The sequence below is a fragment of the Chenopodium album genome, chromosome 7 (genome assembly GCF_948465745.1).
Source record: "Chenopodium album chromosome 7, dcCheAlbu1.1, whole genome shotgun sequence".
Lineage (NCBI taxonomy): Eukaryota > Viridiplantae > Streptophyta > Magnoliopsida > Caryophyllales > Amaranthaceae > Chenopodium > Chenopodium album.
Window position 1 is genome coordinate 48,671,832 of NC_137840.1, and position 24,022 is coordinate 48,695,853.

The 24,022-nt window shown below is 37.0% G+C and overlaps 1 long non-coding RNA gene across 1 annotated transcript; it reads left to right on the plus strand.

Annotated features, from left to right (window-relative positions):
• Window positions 1-6,685: 6,685 nt before the first annotated feature.
• LOC145637871 (uncharacterized) lies at window positions 6,686-7,994 on the plus strand. The gene is made up of 2 exons (XR_014114523.1): window positions 6,686-7,184; window positions 7,747-7,994. It is a non-coding gene; the product is annotated as an uncharacterized LOC145637871 (long non-coding RNA).
• The last annotated feature ends 16,028 nt before the right edge of the window (window positions 7,995-24,022 follow it).

Genomic DNA, 24,022 nt, shown 5'->3' on the forward strand with positions numbered 1-24,022 from the left:
CTGAGATATCTCTGGCGCCAAGAATAAGAGTAGGGTCTTCCCTATTATGCTGCACCTTTATTTATATTTTACTATGGAACTTTGCCAATCTTTTTTATTTATCTTAGGGTTGACCTAAGGCTTAATGTTTCTTGACTCATCGACTTGACACGACTCAAGGTATAAACTTGACTCGATATGTTGACTGACTTGAGGTTGACTCGACTCAAAGTGTTTGACACATGTTTTAGACTCAAATCAAAGTGATATGGCACGACATGACTCAATGTGTACATGACTCGTGTGTGCATTGTTATGTGATCGTGCGACTCGAAAAATGCAAAAAAGCAAGAATTTTCCGTCATTTTTGTGGAGGGTACCGACTTTCTCCCGAAAAAGAAAGATGTGAAAAAGAAAATCAAGAGTTTGAAGATGCATGTTGAATGAGCTTAGTCAAATGTTGTTTGATACTATCTCTCAAGGTGCAAGGATTAATTCATCCTAGGCTATCTCAACTGTTGACTCCATGATGAAAGTGTTTGGGTAACTTAGGCACGGAGGCTAAGCACTTCATACTTCTATGTAATGACAATTACGATTGATGAGCGATGTGACAAGGCATGCTTCATCGTTATGTTTTCATGACAAAGGGTTCCTAAGGGAAATATATTTGGTCATGTATGTGTGCAGTGTGTGAAAGTGATACTAAAGCTAGGCCGCAAGAGCTAAATGTGTGGAAAAATATATTGAAAAGAGTCAAATGGTGGTGACTCTTAGGCTAGGTAAGCTAATGATATAGGGATCAAGCCCCCAAGTCTAGCTCTAATTGAAAAGGGATGAGCATTGGAGATCCCTTGATATGATCATGGTGTAAGTGTGTGAATGTGAATATGAATGCATGTTTATTACGGCCGCACCTCGATGTGAGGTTGCCTACGTATCCGTTAGGAATCAGGCCAAACGTAGCTCTAGCCAAACCTCGCACAAGTGTGTGTATACCTCAAAAAGGTCTTTTAAGGGTTGTAACGTGGTTAGGCTAAAGGTTTAAAGAAGAAGGGGATAAAGGCTCAAGACCCTAGATAAGCCCCCAAGGTGTGCAACCTTGCTTTTGAATCTTTATAATTTTATGCTTGAGTTTCTACTCTTTTTTTTTAGCTCTTTCTTTTATCTTTTGCTTTAGCATTTATTTTATTTTAATAAGTGTGGGCAATCCCGATCATGCGGTCTATCACTCACTTGGCATTCATGTTTCTCAGGCACGGTACCGAGCACTCGATAAGAGACGCAATCTGAGACGTGTTCATATCGAAGACATTTTCATATCAAAGACATTGGAACACTTACCCTTTTGTACACTTGTTTTGTTTTTTTATTATTATCGCTTATTTTTTGCTATTACTTTCTTTTGAATATGCTCAAGCTTTCTTTAGAATTGCATAAGTTGCACACCATCCCATCCCAAGGTTAGATAGATGTAGGTTGAAAAAAGAGAGGTCTATCATTAGACAAGGCTTAAAGTGGTTTATGAAGAAAGGATTGTATAATTGAAGGGTGAAAGGGGATGTGATGTGGCTACAAGGGGTGCCTCAAATCATTGGTATACCTTGTGCTTAATTTGACATGGACTTTTTTTTTTTTTTTTTTAATGCAATGTAATGAAATGATCATATGCAAGGAAATAAATGCTCATTTTATTAAAGAGGAAAATAAAGAATCTACAAAGTTAATCTAAGGAAAGGAAAAAGGTGTCTATTCTAGACTTATTGGGGAAGGGGTAAATGAAAAAAGAAATAGAAAAAGAGGTCATAAAATCTTGTCGTTGAAGCTCGCCTCTTGTCTTGTGTTGTTTCCTTTATCATCACTCGCTCTTCTTGTTAACTGGAGGCATGGGAAGCTTGTTATTATCAATAAAATGTTGGATAGCCTCCTTTAGCTTCCAACAGCTCTCAGTAGTATGACCCCTACCTTGATGATACTTGCAGTGTTCGTCTGGATTCCAACTAGGCAATCTCTTTTCAGGTGCGGGATCTTGAATAGGTCCAATGGGAGTAATGAGTCCTTTGGCATGGAGTCGATCGAAGGCAGTATCGTAACTCATCCCAATGGGGGTGAAGTCTTTCCTTAGTTGCTTCTTAGATCCTTGGTTATCTATGGCAAAAACTTCACTGAGATCAAAGGTACTAACATTGTTACTAGAGTGGGCGTTTTCGGAAGAAGAAGGATTGTCGCTCTTCTTTCCTTTCCAGCCACCGTGGTTGCTATTATTAGTAGCTTTTTGCTTTGCGAGGTCATCTTCGATCTCGATACCTATGTCATAGACGGCCTTGAAAGTATTCAAGTTGTGTTGATATCTTAAGTGCTTTGAATACTTTTCTTGGAGATTCTTGATAAACATCCTCACGGATTCTTTTTCAGTGGGGACCTCAATCATCTTGGCGGAAGTTTCCCTCCACTTATTAAAGAAAGAAGTAAAGCCTTCATTCTCTTTTTGTCTTAGCATCTCAAGTTGTCTATGGTCGGTTTCAACTTGGATGTTGCACTTGTACCTATCAACGAAAGCGTTTGCTATTGATTCCCAGGTAGAGGTTTTCTCCTTGTCAAGGGAGAAAAACCATTGTTGGCAAACGGTTTCAAGAGATAGTGGGAACAAAGAGGGGAAAACCTTCTTATCGATACCCTTAATGTTCATTATAGTTTCAAAAGCTCTTATATGGAAGTAAGGGTTGTCTGTTGCCTTGAATTTAGGGATGTCAGTGGCGTTGAACTTATGCGGAAGAAGTTCCTTGTCCAACGAGACCCCTTGTGAACTCATGTCATGAAATTTGTAATCACTAGATAGCTTGCTTAGACTTTCTTGCATGAGCTCCATCCGCTGTTGCTTCACGGGATCGTCGATCTTGAGTGCGAGAAGCTTCAGTGTCTCAGTCACAGTAGCCAATTGGTTCTTAAGATCATTGATTTCTTCTTGAGTTGCCATTATCTTCTTAGCCTTCCTCTTTTGACGAATCGGTTTATCAAAAAGCGAGACTTGAATAAAGAGGTTGTCCTTGATTAATTGCCCTTCTCTCCTCGACCAAGTACTGTGGGAAAGGAATTTGGGGATACTTATTGTTAATTATTTGACTCAAACTTTATTCAACATGCAATGGATGGAGGAGGTGAAGAAAGATGGAAGAATGTGAAGAAGATTTAGACGGAGGGATATGAAGAGTTAGGAGTAGAATGTACCCCCTCAACTCAAATGACGGAAGAGACAGACTCATGCATGAACCTAAGACATGGCCATGGTGATGTATACTCAAAGTGTGTGCTAAGACTAGTGAGTGTAGATGGTGCGTTAAGACTCGTATCATGACCATGTGGCTAGACTATGTGACCAAGACTCGATTAATGACTCGACAAGGTGTTATTGATAGCGAAAATTAACCGAATTAAATAGCAAACTGGTTAATTAGACCCTAGGTGATGACTCGACAAATAATCTGAACTGTCGGCCAAGCGACAGGGCTGGCGTCACAATATGGTGCTTGGCGCCAGACTTTTTAGTAAATATCTGGCGCTACACATTATACAGTGGCGCTACAGCTCAGATTTTGGCACCAATTTTGGAGCCTCGGTCTGGGACTGTTTTCGATATTATTAGTCAACTGGGGTATGCCTAAAGTCGTACTTGGTCAATTCCGATTAAAAGAAGAAAAAACTTTATTGACTCGAATTAATTAATTAATTAATTAGGCAAAATTCTTTAAGTCATTAATTATAATCTCAACACAAATCAACAAACGGTTAAGAGGAGCATAGGATATATATGCACAACAAATAATGCACAATTAGTCAAGTAGACACAATATGATGCAATGAGTTCGCAACCTAACCATGGCTCTAGTTCTCTAAAGTTCGGGATATGGTTTAGTCAAATAGGGTCCATGGTTAATTGTTCAGATGCACCGCGTAGAAGCCTAACCGTGAAGGGTTAACGCGTGTGGATAGAACACCGCGAGTTTTTAGAAAAAACTCACTTCCATGGTTTGGTGAATTCAACCTCTCAGATGTACCCTTTGTTGCCAGGAGCGTTCAATCGGGTAGATAGAGCATGAATTCCCAGAGGGTTATGTCCATATGTAGAACACATATGGGTTTCAGAAAAGTGAGAAAAAATTCAATCAGGAAGCAGGATCGAGCAAACAATACGAAAAACCGGTCGAAATTAGAACGCATATTTCTGGCTCGGTATTGGGGGAAATTGGCGCCAGCAAACAGAGACTGGCGCCAACTTTTAACTGTAGCGCCTGGCGCCAATACTGGCGTCTGGCGCTACGGCAAAAACTGTGGCGCCAAGCTCTGGCCCCTGACGCTACTTCCCACATGCCTCAGCAGCTTTCTGTGCTCAATAAAATCATCAAGTTTCGTGCGGTGTTATTTCAGTCCTAGTTGTGAAAGACATTTCTCAAATTTCCTACGTGTAAAAATCCTATGTTTTTGACTCATTACGGATGGTCTTTCCAATGAGAACCTTTTTATGCATATGCCACAATGTTAATCAAAATTACGCACATGAAATACTTAGAACTTTTCGAGTCTCATCCACTCATTCTAAATCATTGCCAAAACAAATTCAGGAATTAAAAGAGAAATCCTCCCCAGTGGAGTCGCCAAAAACTGTGGGGAATAGTTTCAAGCCTTTAAAATCCCACTGGCTTGAACCCCACTGTGACCATACACTAAAGTACGGTGGCGTCCAAAAGGGAAGAAGTTAGAGCAAAAGAGTCGCCAACAAGTTTTTAAGGAACTTGTAAACCGTTCACGAGGTGAAGGTTACACCCCTTAACGATCCAAGAGATCGTCAACTCCATAAGGTCATGAACCAAATAAGGGTTCGGGGATGATGGTACAAATCCAACCTAAAAGAGATTGAACCTGCCCTAATAATAGGCCTCTACTTTATTCTTCTCGTATTCATGTGCGCTTTCCGACTAACATACAATCAATAGGATTAACCCTAAACCTGTTTAATCTATGTTGGTTGAATTTAATGCACAAATAAACTATTATTGGCGATCACTTGAATTATAATCACAATTAACCTAACAAGATTATTAATATCTTATTAAGCGTGGTTGCAAATACCAATTCCCTTTAAACATGCAATAAAAGGTGATCAAGCAATAAATAAATAAACCATCAAGCAACATAATAAATAAATAAATAACATCATGAATAATAATTATAATAATAACAATATCAATCATAATCATAATCATGTTAAAGTATAGCAAGATCCTAGGCATGATACTAACAAGATTAATAACAAACCCTAGCATGTCACTAAGCAATAAAAATCACATCTTTAGTCCTAACATGATACTAACATGAATTAATATTAGAAAGAAAATAGGAAGCATCATAGCAATCATATTTAATATTAAAAATACCCTAGACATGATACTAGGAATATCCTAATAACAATATAAACATGATATCTAATCATAATATCAATAAAACCATTAAAGTACTTACTTGGATGCCTCGTACCTCTTTCTTTCACGTCTAGGGCAAAGGCAACTTCGAATATGGCTAGGTGTTTCTAGATCTTGTGAATGCGGAATTTTGTATTAAAAAAGCAAAGATGAAAAGAAAGATGAAAGTATGCTAAAGAATTAATGTTATTGAAAATTGATGAAAAGAAGATGAATTGTTTGTAGATGCAGAGAATTAATGAATGGTAATTGATGATGAAAACGGAGTTTTTTGATACGATATTTATAGAGAAAATCATCCAAAAAAGATAATTTATCAAAACAGAGTCTGAAGACCACAAAAACACATTGGCGCCAGCCCTAGCTCATTGGCGCCAGACGCCAATGCTGGCGTCTGGCGCCAATCCTGGTTCCAGGCGCCAAGGCCTGGGGTTGGACGCCAATTCAGAATTCAACGCGTTTTCGAAAATCTGATAAATTTCCCATACTGGAAGATAAAATAATATAATCTCAGTCGAAAATGCTATTTGATCTAATTAAAACTCTGAAGAATCCTAATTGAATTAAGAATGATAAGAACCTTCTAGAATGTTCTAGAAGACCAAAACCATTCCTAATTGCATTAGGAATGATAAATCATATTAGGCCCTCCCCTAGATCATTGGGTCGTACTTAAAGCTCAAACCAGGCCCAGTTTAGTAAATTGGCCATAACTTCCTCAATATTCATCGGAATTGGGCTTATAATATATCGTTGGAAAGGTCTTTGCAAGCCCCATCCAACTACACCACTATTGGACCCATATCATGGACCAACCAAACTGGATTGGCTGTTTTCTCAAAATAAAGTTTTCAAAAACAGAGAGAAGAGAAAGAAATAAAACTTTCCGCCACTATTACAAAATTGGCCAAAGAGACCTCAAACAAAAGACCATTTAATTAAATATGTGGTCTCTTGGTTTCATGAGACCCAATATTTTAAATAAATGGTCTCTTTTTTTTTATTCAAATAAATAAATAAAGAAAGAGACCCTTTATATAAGATAAGTGGTCTCTCCTTTTATTAATGAATAAAATAAATGAAAGAAAGACCATTTATTTAGGATAAGTGGTCTCTCCTTTTATTAATTAAATAAATAAATAAATAATGCAGGAGACCATTTATTTAAAAGAAGTGGTCTCTCCTTATTTTTAATTAATTAAATAACAAAAAAAAAACACCATTTATTTAGGAGATATCGTCTCTCCTTAATTAAATAAAAAAATATATTTATTTAGGAGACACCCATTTACTTTTTTTTTGTAAGTTTATTTTCTAACTGGAATTCACTTTACCATTTTAATTAGGGTTACTATATATTTTACTCTCATTTGAGTAGCCGCCACCCTCCACTCTCCTCCATACTCTCTATCTCTTTCATCTCTCAAATACCCACTCTCAAGTCTCACCCCACCTATTTCTTTAATCTACAACAATGGAGGTTAAACTTCAAGGTGTGTTTATGTCGAATCAATTAAACATGGCATAAAAATCACCATAATTTAGAGTATAATCACTTATTCACCCTTGTCTTTCTCTCTCTTCGCCGGCTGCAATGGCGGATTTTGATCAAATGACGGAGTACGAACTCCAGCGAATTGAGAATATCAAGCGCAACTCCGAAGTTATGGCTTTTCTCAAAATTCAATCTCATGTTGCCGATCTTTCTGTCACTTTCAAGCATCTCAGGTCTTTCTCTCTCCTTCGTTTTTGATTCATTGTGTTTTTTTTTTTTTTTGTTGATTTTTCTGGATTTTGTGCTATTTGATGATTTGTTTCAGTTATACAGTGAGGGAAATTGATGCATGTTGAGTTTAATGGGAAGGTTATATATTGACAGTGTGTAAAGCAATTGAATAAGAAATTGCGGTTATTTTGGCTTTGTTGAATTTGAAGTTCATTTTGCTACTGTCGTTTTATCTGTTGATTTATTTGGTTTTTATGCTTTTTGGTGAATTTTGTACTCCATAGTTTAATTTGAATATTCAATGAGGAAAATTTATGTTTGACCCTACTAAGAAAGTTCACAAACGATACCATGAAATGGATTATGGGTTATGGATTATACATTAATATAGATTATGGAGTTATGGTCTATTAAAACTGGTCAACACCTATTTAAATGGCTTCAAACCGCTGACCCTACTAATATATTTTCCATTTGATTGAAAGGTTGCTAATTAAAATTGATAGTTTAATTTGAAATCCTTGTTCATATATTTCTAAATTTTTTTCCCTTTTGTTGTTTCAGAGTTGTAAATTCAGGTCTCAATATGCCTACTCTTCAAACTCACGGAATTTGGCATAGGCGATTATGAAGGAGTGGTGTAGGTTGAAGTGGGTTTTGTAAATTTTTTTTATAAGATATTGATTGTAATATTTGTGAGTATGTTTTAAGTATGGGTTTTGTATAAAGTATAAACTACTTGTTTTTTGTTGTAAATGTAACAAGTATAGGAATTGTATTTTTTTTGTTTAATTAATATTATATATATATATATTAAAATACAATTAATTTTTTTTAATAAAAAAAGAAAGAAAGAGACCACCTATTTCAAATAGATGGTCTCATTTTTTGAAAAACTGTAAATAGGTGGTCTCACAATTTGAAAAACTGAGATTACCTATTCGAAATAGGTGGTCTCAAATTTTGAAAAACTGAGACCATCTATTCTAAATAAGTGGTCTCTCTTTTTAAACCGAGAGACCACTTTTGATGAAATGGTCTCTTAGGCCAAAGAGACCTGTGAGCTAGAGACCACCCCTAAGGTAGTCTCTTTGGCCATTTTGATATGGTCTCTTTGGCCAATTTTGTAGTAGTGCGCAACACTAGACCTTTTCACACTTTCGTTTCATTCGATTATGATTCGACGTGAAAGACACTCATCACTGGGTTTGGTTTTGGGAAGACACAAATGGGTGTCTACAGTTTCCAATTGTGATTTTAAAAAGTTGGTTTTTATATTTTTCTTATTTATTGATGGCTTTAGCTTTTTTTATCATTCTGTATTGACAATAAGTAAATGTTAATGATAAATAAGACTATAAATGTTAATGATTTTTTTCTTGATGCATGGTGTTTTTGTGTTAGAATACATGCAAGGGATATTCTCATATGAATAAGTAAAACCAAGCTACCTCTTATTGAATCAAGATTAAACCTAGGATTGATAACACGAATAGTATGTGGCCCAAACATTGCCACGGAACAACTATGAATATATTTTTTAAAAGTTTTTGTGATGAAATTAACATGTAGGTGTAAGAGTCATTTGAAGTGCGTTTACGTTAAGCATGTGTGAATATGCTTGACACTCTTAGGAAGAAGGAGTTGACATAATACGATTAGGGACAAGGAAAGTAGGGAGCTGCCAACAATCAAGGAACTTGTGAACCGTTCACGGATCATAAAAGGCAACCACGAATAAAGGGACAAGGATAGGCAACAACGATTGACCCGTGAAGGTTACACCCCATTCATTATCCATGGAATTACTAACTCCATATGGTTCGGAACCACGAAAAGAGGATCGGATCGGGATGATGGTATGAAGTGATTCATGGAGTCACATTCGACCGTATTGGCCTCTACTTGATTTTTATAGTGAAAAGTGAATCCTGCTATCTCAATGGCATACAAACAAAGATTTAATTCACTCCAAACTATTATTCTGCTAAATTGGTTGAATATTAATGCAACATATAATTTTAAAATACCCGCGATCACTTGATTTAATTAAAAGATTAAAAATGAACCTAAACCGTTCGTTCAAATTATTTTATTAGGTGTGATTTTCAATTACATATTCCCTTTAACATGCAATATGATGATCGTATAATAACAATAGAATAAATATTAATATTGAAAGCAATTTAACCATAATATCGTTAGTCAAATCAAATAATAATAAACCTTATCTCGATACTAGCAATATTAAAATAAAATAAGTAATTAAATTAATTAATTACTCACATTTCGCGCGCTCCTTTAAATTGCTACATAATGAATAAATTGTTAGTAATTTCAATAAAAAAAAAATATAAATCAAATTGAAATTAAATTAAATTAAAAGTAGAGTTGATTTGGTCCAGGCAAAACTCTAAGTTAATTATACCTTTCACGCCTTTATTTAAGGACGGAACCTTGGGTCAAGTATGGACTCCTTGGAGTGCTAAAGGGATGTAGGGTGGAAGAAAAAGGAAGTCTAGAAATTAGGTTTAAGCAAGAGAGAGAATGATTTTTTTGTGTAGGGAGAAAGAAATTGATTTTTGGTAATCAAAATTATTGATGATTAAAAAGGGGTAATATGACCTCGATTTATAAAGAAAAAAGAAAGGTCGAAGAATCAAGAAAAGATCTGAATTCGAATCGGAATAAAACTCTTGTGATAGGCAGCAGTTTTTGCGGTTTTTATTTTTTTATCATATCTTTTTATCCATAAATTGGAATCAAGGTAAATAATATGTCATTGGAAAGATCTTGAATTGTACTTTATAAAACAATAATAAAAGATATGGCTGAAATAGTGGTACGGTGTCAATTTTGGATAGAGTTTCGTATTTGTTTTATATCTTTTTCGTTATAGCTCGAAATTAATATAATAATATATCATTAAAAAGATAATTTCAAGAGCTATCCAAACATATAAAATTTAGACAAAATTTATGAGTCATTGTAAGGAATAATTTCAAGCGTTAACCCCCTTGCTTGAACCCCACTGTGATCATACACTAAAGTACGGTGGCGTCCAAAAGGGAAGAAGATAGAGTAAAAGAGTCGCCAACAAGTTTTAGGAACTTGTAAACCGTTCACATGGTGAAGGTTACACCCCTTAACGATCCAAGAGATCATCAACTCCATAAGGTCTAGAACCAAATAAGGGTTCGGGAATGAAGGTACAAATCCAACCTAAAAGAGATTGAACCTGCCCTAATAATAGGCCTCTACTTTATTCTGATCGTATTCATGTGCGCTTTCTGACTAACATGCAATCAATAGGATTAACCCTAAACCTGTTTATCTATGTTGGTTGAATATAATGCACAAACAAAACTATTATTGGTGATCACTTGAATTATAATCATATTAACCCTAACAAGATTATTAAATATCTTATATAAGCGTGATTACAAGTATCCATTCCCTTTAAACATGCATAAAAATGTGTGATCAAGAAATAAAAATAATATCAAGCAACATAATATATAACAATAATCATCATAAATAATAATCATAATCATGTTCATGTTAATATTAATATTAATGCATAATAAAAACAGCAAGATCTTAGGCATGATACTAACAAGATTAATAACAAACCCTAGCATGTCACTAAGCAATAAAAATCAAAGTTTTAGCCCTAACATGATACTAACAATCATAAACATTAGGAAGAACATAAAAGGCATCGTAACAATCATATTTGATATTAAAGTTACCCTAGAGATGATACTAGGAATATCATAATAACAATATAAACATGATTTCTACATCATAACATCAATAAATCAATTAAAGTACTTACTTTGATACCTCGTACCTCTTTCTAATAACAAAATACACACGTTAGTAACTTCAAGGAAAATAATAATCAAACAATTAAATTAAATAATTGAAATAGAGATTTGGGACCAACCCCTCAGAAATTAAAACCTTTCACGTCTAGAGCGAATGCAACTTCGAATATGGCTAGGTGTTTCTAGATCTTGTGAATGCGGAATTTTGTATGTAAAAAGCAAGTTGTAGAGAGAAAGGAAGAAAAGATGGATTGATTAAGGAAATCTTGATGAGAATAAGCGAATGAGAACTGATTGTAGGTGAATATTGTTGAAAACTGGTTGTTGATGAATGAAAACGGAGTTTTTACGTCGTTATTTATAGAGAAAATCAGCCAAAAAGATAAATTAACATAACAGAGTCCTGGCGCAACTGAAACAGAGCTGGCGCCAACCCTGGCTAACTGGCGCCAGGCGCCAACACTAACGCCAGGCGCCAATGGCTGGCGCCAGGCGCTAGGCCTAGCTCCAGGCGCCAGGCCTGTTTTTGACGCGTTTTCGAAAATCAGATAAATTTGTCGTACTGGAGGATTAAATCGTATCTTTTCCTCAAAAATGCTATTTGATTTTAATTAAAACTCTGAAAAGTCAACAAAAGTCAATTTATCAATGCTAATTGAATTAGGAATGAAAAAAACCTTCTAGAAGACTAAAACCATTCCTAATTGCATTAGGAATGATAAATCATATTAGGCCCTCCTCCGCATATTAAGCTCAAACCGGGCCCAGTTTAGTAATTTGGCCATAACTTCCTCAATATTCATCAGAATTGGGCTTATAATATATCATTGGAAAGGTCTTTGCAAGCCCCATCCAACTACATAACTATTGGACCCATATCATGGACCAAACAAACTGGATTGGCTGTTTTCTTAAAATAAGTTTTCAAAAACAGAGAGAAGAGAAAAGAAATTAAAACTATCCGCAACACTAGACTTTCCACACTTTCGCTTCATTCGATTATGATTCGACATGAAAGGTACTCATCACCGGTTTTGGTTTTGGGGAGACACAAATGGGTGTCTACAGAAGCCCCACTTTGACTGAGTTTGGAGAAACGCAAGTTTCGAAAACGAAAGTCAAAGTAGCGATAGGGACGGAGAATGATTCAGAACATTCTGCGATCCTAAATCATTCTTGCAACGCCGAAACCTGCAAACTAGCGTTAGTTAAACAGTTAAAAGAGTTAAGAAACGCGTATCTTGCACCGTCGAGTACACGTCTCTAAAAGTAACCGATTTGCTGCCGGTTTACTGTTGTTTTGATGACCTCCTGCAAGCTAGAGAATGCCATCCCGCTTGAAAACCGCTATGCCTGTAACTGCTTCCAATATAGAAGATTGCTTCGCCTGAAACGATCCCCCTCCGCTTTGATAATATTCCACGTCCAAGGGAATACCATCAAAGATTGCTTCTCTTGAAACAATCCCCATCCGCATTGATAATATTCCACGTCCAAGGGAATACCATCGAAGACTGCTTCACTTGAAACACTCCTCAGCTATTTGTGACAACTCTCCACAATCTAGGGAACGCCACCTTACTGTTTTGATGTTCACTCGTCTCTGAACAAAGAGCTTCTTTTTGATATGTTCACGCGTCTCTGAACAAAGAGCTTCTTTTTCCGCTGTGATAGTCTTCGAAACGATCACTGCTTTTTAATCCTTAATGCTGCTATGCCAGTACGTCGGCGCTTTACTGCTTGTGAACCAGTATGTCGACAATCCTCTTTTATTTGGGAATAGTTGCCAACACAACTCTTGTATGATGTATGACAATCTGATTTAGGGAAAATTGTCAATGCCACGTAACAATCCATCACTGGAAATATTGCTACGATGAAGCGACAATCCGTACCTCGGAAAATTTGCCAAAATCCAATCTTCGGAAAAGTTGCCAATGCTTCGTAACAATCTTTCATAAGAACTTTGCTACGATCGACAATCCAATTCTTGGAATATAACTCTTGAAAGCAATCCACCTTGGAAATTTGCCAACGCTATGCGACAATCCTTTTAGGAAAATATTGCCACAATTGACAATCCGCGTCTTGGAACATTTGCAAAAAAGAGTCGACCGACAATCCACTTCGGGATATGGTTCCACTTATTGAAATGAATGACAATCCACTTTGAGGAACCTTTGCCGAAATTTATGATGAGTAGAGACCTACGACAATCCTTTGGGAAATTTTGCCATAGAGAACTAGGTGTATGACAATCCAATCTCAGAAAACTTGCCAGCGATCTATGAATGTATGACAATCCGAACTTGGAAAAACTTGCCAAACAAAGAAGGAGCACGACAATCCGCGCTTGGAAACTTTGCCAAAGATGACAATCCAATCTTGGAAAAATTGTCGTTGAAGAAGATGCACGACAATCCATTTTTGGAAATATTGTCAGTTGGGGATTACAATCCAATCTTGGAAAAATTGTCGTATAAGTGATGCGCTTGCTTTTGAACCAATGTCTTGGTGTTTGTAATGAGCCAATGCTTAGGCGCTTAAGCTAAGTGAGACGATTTTTTTTGTCAGGTCAATCACATACTAAGATTGTAATCGAGCTGACTACTAATCATGTCAATTTGCTTATAGGGGCTAACTGGCGTACCAAGGAACCCGAAATTGATGTATGAGGTCGAAATAACCATTCTGAGAGGCTTCGAGCTCTGTCGCTGCTGAAATATTTTTGGCGCCAGGAATTGGAGTAGGGTCCTCCCTATTCTGCTGCACCTATATTTATTTTGACTGTAGAACTTTGCCAATCTTTTTAATTATCTTAGGGTTGACCTAAGGTTTAGCATTGCTTGACTCATTGACTTGACACGACTCAAGGCATAAACTTGACTCACTGTGATTGACTCGAGGTTGACTCGACTCAAAGTGACTTGTGTGTGCGTAGTGTTGACTCATGAAACTTGATATGTACATGACTCAAAAATCAAAATGCAGAAAAACAAAAACTTCCGTCATTTTTGTGGAGGGTACCGACTCTCTCCCGAAAAAGAAAGACGCGAAAAAAGAATCGAAGTGTTTGAAGATGCATGTTGAATGAGCTTAGTCAAATGTTGTTTGATACTATCTCTCAAGGTGCAAGGATTAATTCATCCTAAGCTATCTCAATTATTGACTCAATGATGAAAGTATTTGGGTAACTTAGGCACGGAGGCTAAGCACTTCATACTTCGTGATGCAATGACAATTATGAGTGATGAGTGATGTTGATATAACAAGGCATGCTTCGGCGTTGTGTTAAGATTCCATGACAAAGGGTTCCTAAGGGAAGTATGTTTGGTCATGTATCTGTGATGTGTGTGATAGTGACACTAAAGTTAGGCAACAAAAGCTAAGTGTGGGAAAATATATTATTTGTTAAAAGAGTCAAATGGTGGTGACTCTTAGGCTAGGTAAGCTAATGATGTAGGGTTCAAGCCCCCAAGTCTAGCTCTACATGAATAGGGATGAGCATTGGAGATCCCTTGATATTATCATGGTGTAAGTGTGTGAATATGAATATGAATATGAATATGAATGCATGTTTATTACGGCCGCACCTCGATGTGAGGTTGCCTACGTATCCGTTAGGAATCAAGCCGAACGTAGCTCTAGCCGAACCTTGCACAAGTATGTGTGTACCTCAAAAAGGTCTTTTTAAGGGTTGTAACGTGGTTAGGCTAAAGGTTGAAGAAGAAGGGGATAAAAGGCTCAAGACCCTAGATAAGCCCCCAAGGTGTGCAACTTTGCTTTTTGGAATATTTATATTTTTATGCTTGAGTGTGAGTAGCTTCAGTGTCTCAGTCACGGTAACCAATTGGTTCCTAAGCTCATTGACTTCCTCTTGAGTTGCTATTATCTTCTTAGCCTTCCTCTTTTGACGAATCGGTTTATCAAAAAGCGAGACCTGAATAAAGAGGTTGTCCTTGATTAATCGCCCTTCTCTCCTCGACCAAGTACTGTGGAAAAGGAATTTGGTGATATTCATTGTTAATTGTTTGACTCAAACTCTATTCAACATGCGATGGATGGAGGAAGTGAAGAAAGATTGGAATAGAATGTGAAAGAAGATTTAGATGGAGGGATATGAAGAATTAGGAATAGAATGTACCCCCAACTCAAATGACGGAAAAGACCGACTCATGCATGAACCTAAGACATGGTCATGGTGACATAAACTCGAAGTGCGTGTTAAGACTAGTGAGTGTAGGTGGTATGTTAAGACTTGTGTCATGACCATGTGGCTAGACTATGTGACTAGACTCAATTAATGACTCGACAAGGTGTTATTGACAGCGAAAATTAACCGAATTAATTAGCAAACTGGTTAATTAGGCACTAGGTGAAGACTCAATCAATAATCCGAACTGTTGGCCAAACGACAGATCTGGCGTCACACTGTGTAGCTTGGCGCCAGACGACAGAGCTGTCGCCAGGCGCCACACTCCACAGGGTGGCGCTACAGCTCAGATTTTGGCGCCAATGCTGGAGCTTCAATCTGGGACTGTTTTCGGTGTTATTAATCAACTGGGGTATGCCTAAAGTCGTACTAGGTCAATTCCGATTAAAATATTAGACTTTATTTACTCAAATTAATTGATTAATTAATTAGTCAAAGTTCTTTAAGTCATTAATTTATTTAATATCAACACAAGTCAAACAAACGGTTAAGAAATCATAATACATATGCACAACAAATAATGCACAATTAGTCAAGTAGGCACAATATGATGCAATGAGTTTGCAACCTAACCATGGCTCTAGTTCTCTAAAGTTTGGGATATGGTTTAGTCAAAAAGGGTCCATGGTTAATTGTCCAGATGCACCGCGCGGAAGCCTAACCGTGAAGGGTTGGCGCGAGTGGATGGGACACTGCGAGCTTTAGGAAAAACTCGCTTCCATGGTTTGGTGAATTCAACATCTCAGATGTACCCTTTGTTGCACAGAGCGTTCAATCAGGTAGATGGAGCATGAATTCCAAGAGGGTTATATCCATATGTAGAACACATATGGGTTTCAGAAAAGTGAGAAAAAATTCAATCAGGAAGTAGGATCGAGCAAACAATACGAAAAATCGGTCGAAATTATAACGCATATTTCTGGCTCAGTATTGGGGGAGGTTGGCGCCAGCAATCAGAGACTGGCGCCAATTTTTAACTGTAGCGCCTGGCGCCAATACTGGCGTCTGGCGCTACGGCTAAAATTCTGGCGCCAAGCTCTGGCCCCTGACGCTACTTCCCTCATGCCTCAGCAGCTTTCTATGCTCGATAAAATTTTCCAGTTTCGCGCGGTGTTATTTCGGTCCTAGTTGTGAAAGATATTTCTCAAATTTCCTACGTGTAAAATCCTATGTTTTTAACTCATTACGGATGGTCTTTCCAATGAGATCTTTTTTATGCATATGACAATAATGTTAATCAAAATTACGCACATGAAATACTTAGAACGTTTCGAGTCTCATCCACTCATTCTAAATCATTGCCGAAACAAATTCAGGAATTAAAATAGAAATCCTCCCCAGTGGAGTCGCCAAAAACTGTAGGGCATAATTTCAAGCGTTAACCCCCTTGCTTGAACCCCACTGTGATCATACACTAAAGTACGATGGCGTCCAAAAGGGAAGAAGATAGAGTAAAAGAGTCGCAAACAAGTTTTAGAAACTTGTAAACCGTTCACATGGTGAAGGTTACACCCCTTAACAATCCAAGAGATCGTCAACTCCATAAGGTCTAGAACCAAATAAGGGTTCGGGGATGAAGGTACAAATCCAACCTAAAAGAGATTGAACCTGCCCTAATAATAGGCCTCTACTTTATTCTGATCGTATTCATGTGCGCTTTCTGACTAACATGCAATCAATAGGATTAACCCTAAACCTGTTTATCTATGTTGGTGATCACTTGAATTATAATCATATTATCAAGCAACATATTGGTGATCACTTGAATTATAATCATATTAACCCTAACAAGATTATTAAATATCTTATATTAGCGTGATTACAAGTACCAATTCCCTTTAAACATGCATAAAAAGGTGTGATCAAGAAATAAAAATAATATCAAGCAACATAATATATAACAATAATCATATTAACCCTAACAAGATTATTATTAGTGATCACTTGAATTAAAATCATATTAACCCTAACAAGATTATTAAATATCTTATATAAGAGTGATTACAAGTACCCATTCCCTTTAAACATGCATAAAAATGTGTGATCAAGAAATAAAAATAATGTCAAGCAACATAATATATAACAATAATCATCATAAATAATAATCATAATCATGTTCATGTTAATATTAATATTAATGCATAATAAAAACAGCAAGATCCTAGGCATGATACTAACAAGATTAATAACAAACCCTAGCATGTCACTAAGCAATAAAAATCAAAGCTTTAGCCCTAACATGATACTAACAATCATAAACATTAGGAAGAACATAAAAGGCATCGTAACAATCATATTTGATATTAAAGTTACCCTAGACATGATACTAGGAATATCATAATAACAATATAAACATGATTTCTACATCATAACATCAATAAATCAATTAAAGTTCTTACTTTGATGCCTTGTACCTCTTTCTAATAACAAAATACACACGTTAGTAACTTCAAGGAAAATAATAATCAACGTTTAAATTAAATAATTGAAATAGAGATTTGGGACCAACCCCTCAGAAATTAAAACCTTTCACGTCTAGAGCGAAGGCAACTTCGAATATGGCTAGGTGTTTCTAGATCTTGTGAATGCGGAATTTTGTATGTAAAAATCAAGTTGTAGAGAGAAAGGAAGAAAAGATGGATTGATTAAGGAAATCTTGATGAGAATTAGCGAATGAGAACTGATTGTAGGTGAATATTGTTAAAAACTGGTTGTTGATGAATGAAAACGGAGTTTTTACGTCGTTATTTATAGAGAAAATCAGCCAAAAAGATAAATTAACAGAACAGAGTCCTGGCGCAACTGAAACAGAGTTGGCGCCAACCCTGGCTAACTGGCGCCAGGCGCCAACACTAGCGCCAGGCGCCAATGGCTGGTGCCAGGCGCCAGGCCTAGCTCCATGCGCCAATGCCTGGAGTCAGGCGCCAGACCTGTTTTTGACGCGTTTTCGAAAATCAGATAAATTTGCCGTACTGGAGGATAAAATCGTATCTTTTCCTCAAAAATGCTATTTGATTTTAATTAAAACTCTGAAAAGTCAACAAAAGTCAAATTATCAATGCTAATTGAATTAGGAATGAAAAGAATCTTCTAGAAGAATCTAGAAGACTAAAACCATTCCTAATTGCATTAGGAATGATAAATCATATTAGGCCCTCCTCCGCATATTAAGCTCAAACCGGGCCCAGTTTAGTAATTTGGCCATAACTTCCTTAATATTCATCGGAATTGGACTTATAATATATCGTTGGAAAGGTCTTTGAAACCCCCATCCAACTACACTACTATTGGACCCATATCATGGACCAAACAAACTGGATTGGCTGTTTTCTTAAAATAAGTTTTCAAAAACAGAGAGAAGAGAAAAGAAATTAAAACTATCCGCAACACTAGATTTTCCACACTTTCGCTTCATTCGATTATGATTCGACGTGAAAGGTACTCATCACCGGGTTTGGTTTTGGGGAGACACAAATGGGTGTCTACAATCATGATAATCATATATGACTATCTTTAAATGTCTTTCAATTCGAATAGAATTAGGACTTTAAAAAAGAGGAGTTTTATTCAATTTCAAACTCTTTAATCTTGTCTTTTCAAAAAGGATAATTAAGATCTTTTTGAAACTTATAGAAGCTTCTAATTAATCCTAATTGTTTTAGGAACGGGATTAAAGCTTATGTGATCATTGGGTCGTAGGTAAGGTGGGCTTAGGTTCGGTTTGGGCTCAGTTTAGTATTTTGGCCCTAACTTGTTCGTTATAACTCGAATTTGGCTTATAATATATCGTTGGAAAGCTATTTTCAAGCCCCATCCAACTATTCAATCAATGGATCCAGATTATGCACCAAAATAAACTAGTTTAAACGTTTTTATAGAAAGGACACGAAATGAATAATTTTAAGGGTTTAAAGGCACGAAAAGAGGAAAATAAGTTATGGTTTCGGGATATGGGCTAGGAATCAGAGGTGAACAAAGATGAAGTGCTTCCTTCATACCGAAACTCAAACAAACTTTACATAATATGCAAAGGAAACGAATCATTAGCAAAGACAATATTCTAACCAGGATAATAACCAGATAAATGTTAGAGTTCAAGCAAACAGACAATGATCAACCCCAATAATAATAAATAAAAAAAAAAAAAAATAGTGTAAGTCATAGCCTCTCCCTATAAAAGTGTTGTGCTTATCCTTCCACCGCTAAACTCTTATCTTTCCAGCGTCAACCTACCTTTCCATAGCTCGCTGGCGGCTGATTGTCTTGCCTGTTTTTTTTTTGTCGTCGACGGCGAGCCCTCCTTTTCCCTCCATCTAATTGTTATTATTTTAAGTTATTAATTCACAGTAAGTGGCATTATAGGTTTGGTCAACCTATCTAGTGTTGTGGGTGGTGGCATTCACTACAGCTAGAGGTGGCCATGGGGCCGGGTTGGACCCAGCCCACCCTGACCCGCACGGCTAGTGGGTCAAATGGGTCCAACCCGGATCCGACCCAGCACAACCCGACACAACCCGTCTGCAAAGGGGGTTGTGTCGTGGGTCTCAAAATTGTAGCCCAACCCATTTTGACCCAACCCATTTCGACCCACATGATTCGGCCCAACTCGTTCAACCCACTTCGACCCACATGATTCGACCCACCCAACCCACGAACCCACCCAATTCGACCCATCACGCACGACCCACCCAACCCACCAACCCGCATAACCCACCAGCCCACCCGACCCACCAACCCGACCCACTAACCTGACCCACCAGCCCACCCGACACACCAACCCGCCCAACCCGCCAACCCAACCCCTCTAATCCATTTAACGGCTACTTTATGTAATTGTGCAATAGTTCAAAAATTCAAAGTTAACTAGTTTTTGAAATCCTAAACTAACGGCTAGCTATTAACAGTAACTTGTTTGCTAGTTTTTTTTTTTTTTTTTTTTTTTTTTTTGTTAGACCATCCCCTCAATTTTTCCTATAAATACCAATTCCATTTCACTCAAATTTCCACACAACTCAAGCTTTCTTTCTCTCGTACTTAAAATTTTTTAATTGTTCTCAAAATCTCAAGTGTTATCTAGTGTTATATAGAGTTTATTTTTGTTAAAAAAAAATCTCCTTAATATTATTATTAGTATTCTTATAAACAATTTCTCAAAAAAAAAAAAGGTCTAAAAAATTCTTCACTATATTATAGTTAGTATTCATTAAAAAAAATGGGTTCAAGAGGAGGAATGGGAAGGAATCAAAGTGGTGGTCGAAGTGGTGGTGCAAACTTTTCGTATGAAATTAATACGGAAAATTTAAACCAATTTGTCAATGAATATGGAGATCGAGATTATGGTTTAGGAGATGGGCAAAATATTCAAACGTCTCCACCACAACATTTCTCCCACCAATCATCAAGTTCAACTATGCCACCTCCATCGCAACCAACATCTCAACCTTCATCTCAAGGTAATTTCTAATTTAATTTTTATTGTTATGAATATTTAAAATAAATAAAAAAAAAAACTATTATTAATGATTATAAAGTTAGTTTAGTTTCCAATTTTCTATAATTTATAATCACCATGAAAAATGCGTTTAAATTATTATAATTAAAATATTTTAAATTTAAAAGTGCATTTTTATAAATAGCGTTAAAAATTAATTTCAATAATTTGATTTATGAAAGGTGGTGGCGGTGAAAGTAAAGGTCGAGCACAAACTTCTTGGGTGTGGAAACATTTTGAACGAGTTGAAGTTACACCCCCAGGATGGCAACCCGGTCAACCAAAGAGGTTCACGTGCACATGCCTAGTTTGCAAGGCGCTAGGTGCAAATGTCAAGTCATATAATTGGAAAACGGGAGATGGAACCGGAACCTTGACTCGGCATTTGCAAAATAAACACGACTTGTTCGAAAATGGCCCCCGTACTTCGGGGGGTGGGATGCCCGTCCAAACAAAATTGGGTGGATACATGAACCATATACCAGGCGGAGGTACACCTTTCATTTAAAATAAAGATAGAATGATTGATGAAATGAGTACTTTAGTTATTGCTAATGAATACCCTTTTAGTTATGGTGAAAATGCAAATGTTGAGCATTTTAATAAAGTTGCATTACAACCTGCATTTACTCGTGTCCCTCGAAATACCCTAAGACGTTATACACAAACTTCTTATTATAAGTATAGAAGTGGTTTGATTGAATTATTTCGTACTTTTGATGGTCGTGTTAGTTTTACAAGTGATACATGGACTTCTAGTATGGGCGAACCTTTTCTTTGCATTACTGCTCATTGGGTGGATGATGATTGGTTTATTCAAAAACGTATTCTATGTTTTCAAGCTATGGAAGAAAGGCATACCGGTTTTAACATCAAAGTTCGTATTTTGGATTGTTTAAAAGAATTTCACTTGAATAATAAAGTTTTTTCTTTGTCTCTTGATAATGCAACTGCAAACACAAAGTGTATTGACTATTTGAAAAATGACTCCGAGTTGCATTTGTTGTTGGGTGGTAGTCTCTTGCATGTTAGATGTTGTGCTCATATTTTGAATTTGTCTGTTCAAGAGGGTCTCGCTGAGTTGCAACCATTGCTAAACCCAATTAGAACAGTTATAAAATGGATTAGGATAACTCAGTCCGTTAGAAGAAAGTACATAGCTATGTGTAAAGAAAGAGGTCTTAAGAAAAGACAATGGTCCATTGATACCCCTACCCGTTGGAATTCTACTTTCAATTTGTTGAATGATGCTATAAAATATCGTGATATTTTGACCCAACTTTACAATGAGACTCGTGTTGATCCTACTGAGTTATTAACCGAAAGTCAATGGACTAATGCTTCTTTTGTTCGTGATGTTTTAAATGCTTTTGATAGTGCAACTCATATTTTCTCTTATATCTATGAGCCTAACATTCATTTAGTCGTAATTGAGTGTGTTAAAGTTGTTCACACCATCGAAGAGCATACGAAGATTGATGAACTTCGTCCCGTTCTTGATAGCATGAAACGTAAGTGGCATACTTATTTTAGTGAATTTCCAATTATTTATGGAATTGCTTCTATTCTTGACCCCGGTGTCAAAGCTGAAGGTTTGGAAAATCTTTTAGAATTTTATTATACAAGTTTAGGTATCGATTATAATGTTAGTGAATATATTAACAAATGCAAATCTGTTTTGGGAGACCTTTATGATCATTATGCATCTATTTATGGTTTTGATTTAGCAACACCAACTAATACTAGTACTTCCGATTCTAGATTTGGTTTTCTTGATAAAGTTATGAAAAAAAAAACACAAAGCATCTACATCATTCTCATCATCATCTTCTTCAACACTTGCTATAAATGATTATTTGTCATATCAACATGAGACCAACAACAGCTTTCAAATTATAAAATGGTGGCAAGAACATCAAAAAAGTTTTCCTATATTAGCGAGAATTGCAAAAGATATACTTGCAGTTCCCGCTTCATCTGTTGCTTCCGAGTCTGCTTTTAGTGCAGGTAGAAGAGTGTTAGATGAAAAATGATCTCGCTTAACTCCGGAAAGCATTCAAATTTGTGTTTGTAAGAAAGATTGGGATCAAGCTGAAAGAAGAACTCAAGGTTTAAAGCAAGACGAAGAGGATGAAGATGATCCTGTGATGATATTGGAGTCGTCAACGGATGATGCGGCTTCCGGGGATGATGATGCAACAAACATGGGTGGCTAGAAAAGTCTTAATCAGGTACGCTAAGAACTACGTGGGCTTTTATTCTTTCGGGATACGTAGGCAACTTATTTTTCGAAAATTAGAATTTAATTGCAAAATTAAAATTTAATTTTCTAAAGATAGGTCCAAGCCCCCCCCCCCCCTAAATTCCAAAATACGTACAATATAAGAAATACGTTGGCTTTGATTCCTTATTTTGTGATATAAGGATACGTAGGCATCTTAATTAAGAGCAAGCCATCAAATTGTTAATTTTGTAAAAATTAAAACACCACACATTTAGCCATTTAGCCCACCCGACCCTAACATACGAACCCACCCGACCCTAACACACTAACCCATCTCAACCCTAACCCACCTCGACCCACCTCAACCCACCCTAACCCACCTCGACCCACCCTTTGACCCATCCTAACCCACGAACCCACCTCGACCCACCCACGGCCCGTCTAACCCACGAACCCAGCTCGACCCACCCACGACCCGTCTAACCCACGAACCTAACCCTGATGTGTCCAACTTCTTCAACCCAACCCACGACCCGGCCCACCCTACCTAATGTGTGTCGTGTCGTGTGTCATGAAACCCCAACCCGCGACCCACCTAACCCTAACTCAGCTCGCACGACTCGCACGGTGGACACCACTAACTACAGCTAGCGTTGTATAGGTTTATTGCTTTTGGGTTTGTTTGTTGTTGTTGGGGAAATCTGATTTTTGTGTTCGGTAAGGGGAACAACCGCTCGAATTGTTCACTCAAGCTGAGAGAAGGTGCCGAAGCCTATCCTTGCAATTATCAAGGTCGTGTACAAGCAACCGTTCTCCATAATGGTTCTTTTTTCCTTTATCACTTTAAGCCTTTTTACTTTATACTTCCTTTATTGGGTTTTAGGTTCCGTTTATGTTTTGTGCTTCCCGCTAGTGGTTGTTCCAGAGGGGGCGCAGAGTTACTTGTTCTGTTTAGCTAGCTTGGTATCTACGCCGTCATATTTCCGGGTTTTATTGAGGGGGTGGTATTTTGAAATGGACATGTGTCCTGCTTTTGCTGAGTTCCATCTTCCTGATGGGTTTAATGAAAACCATGTTGTTCA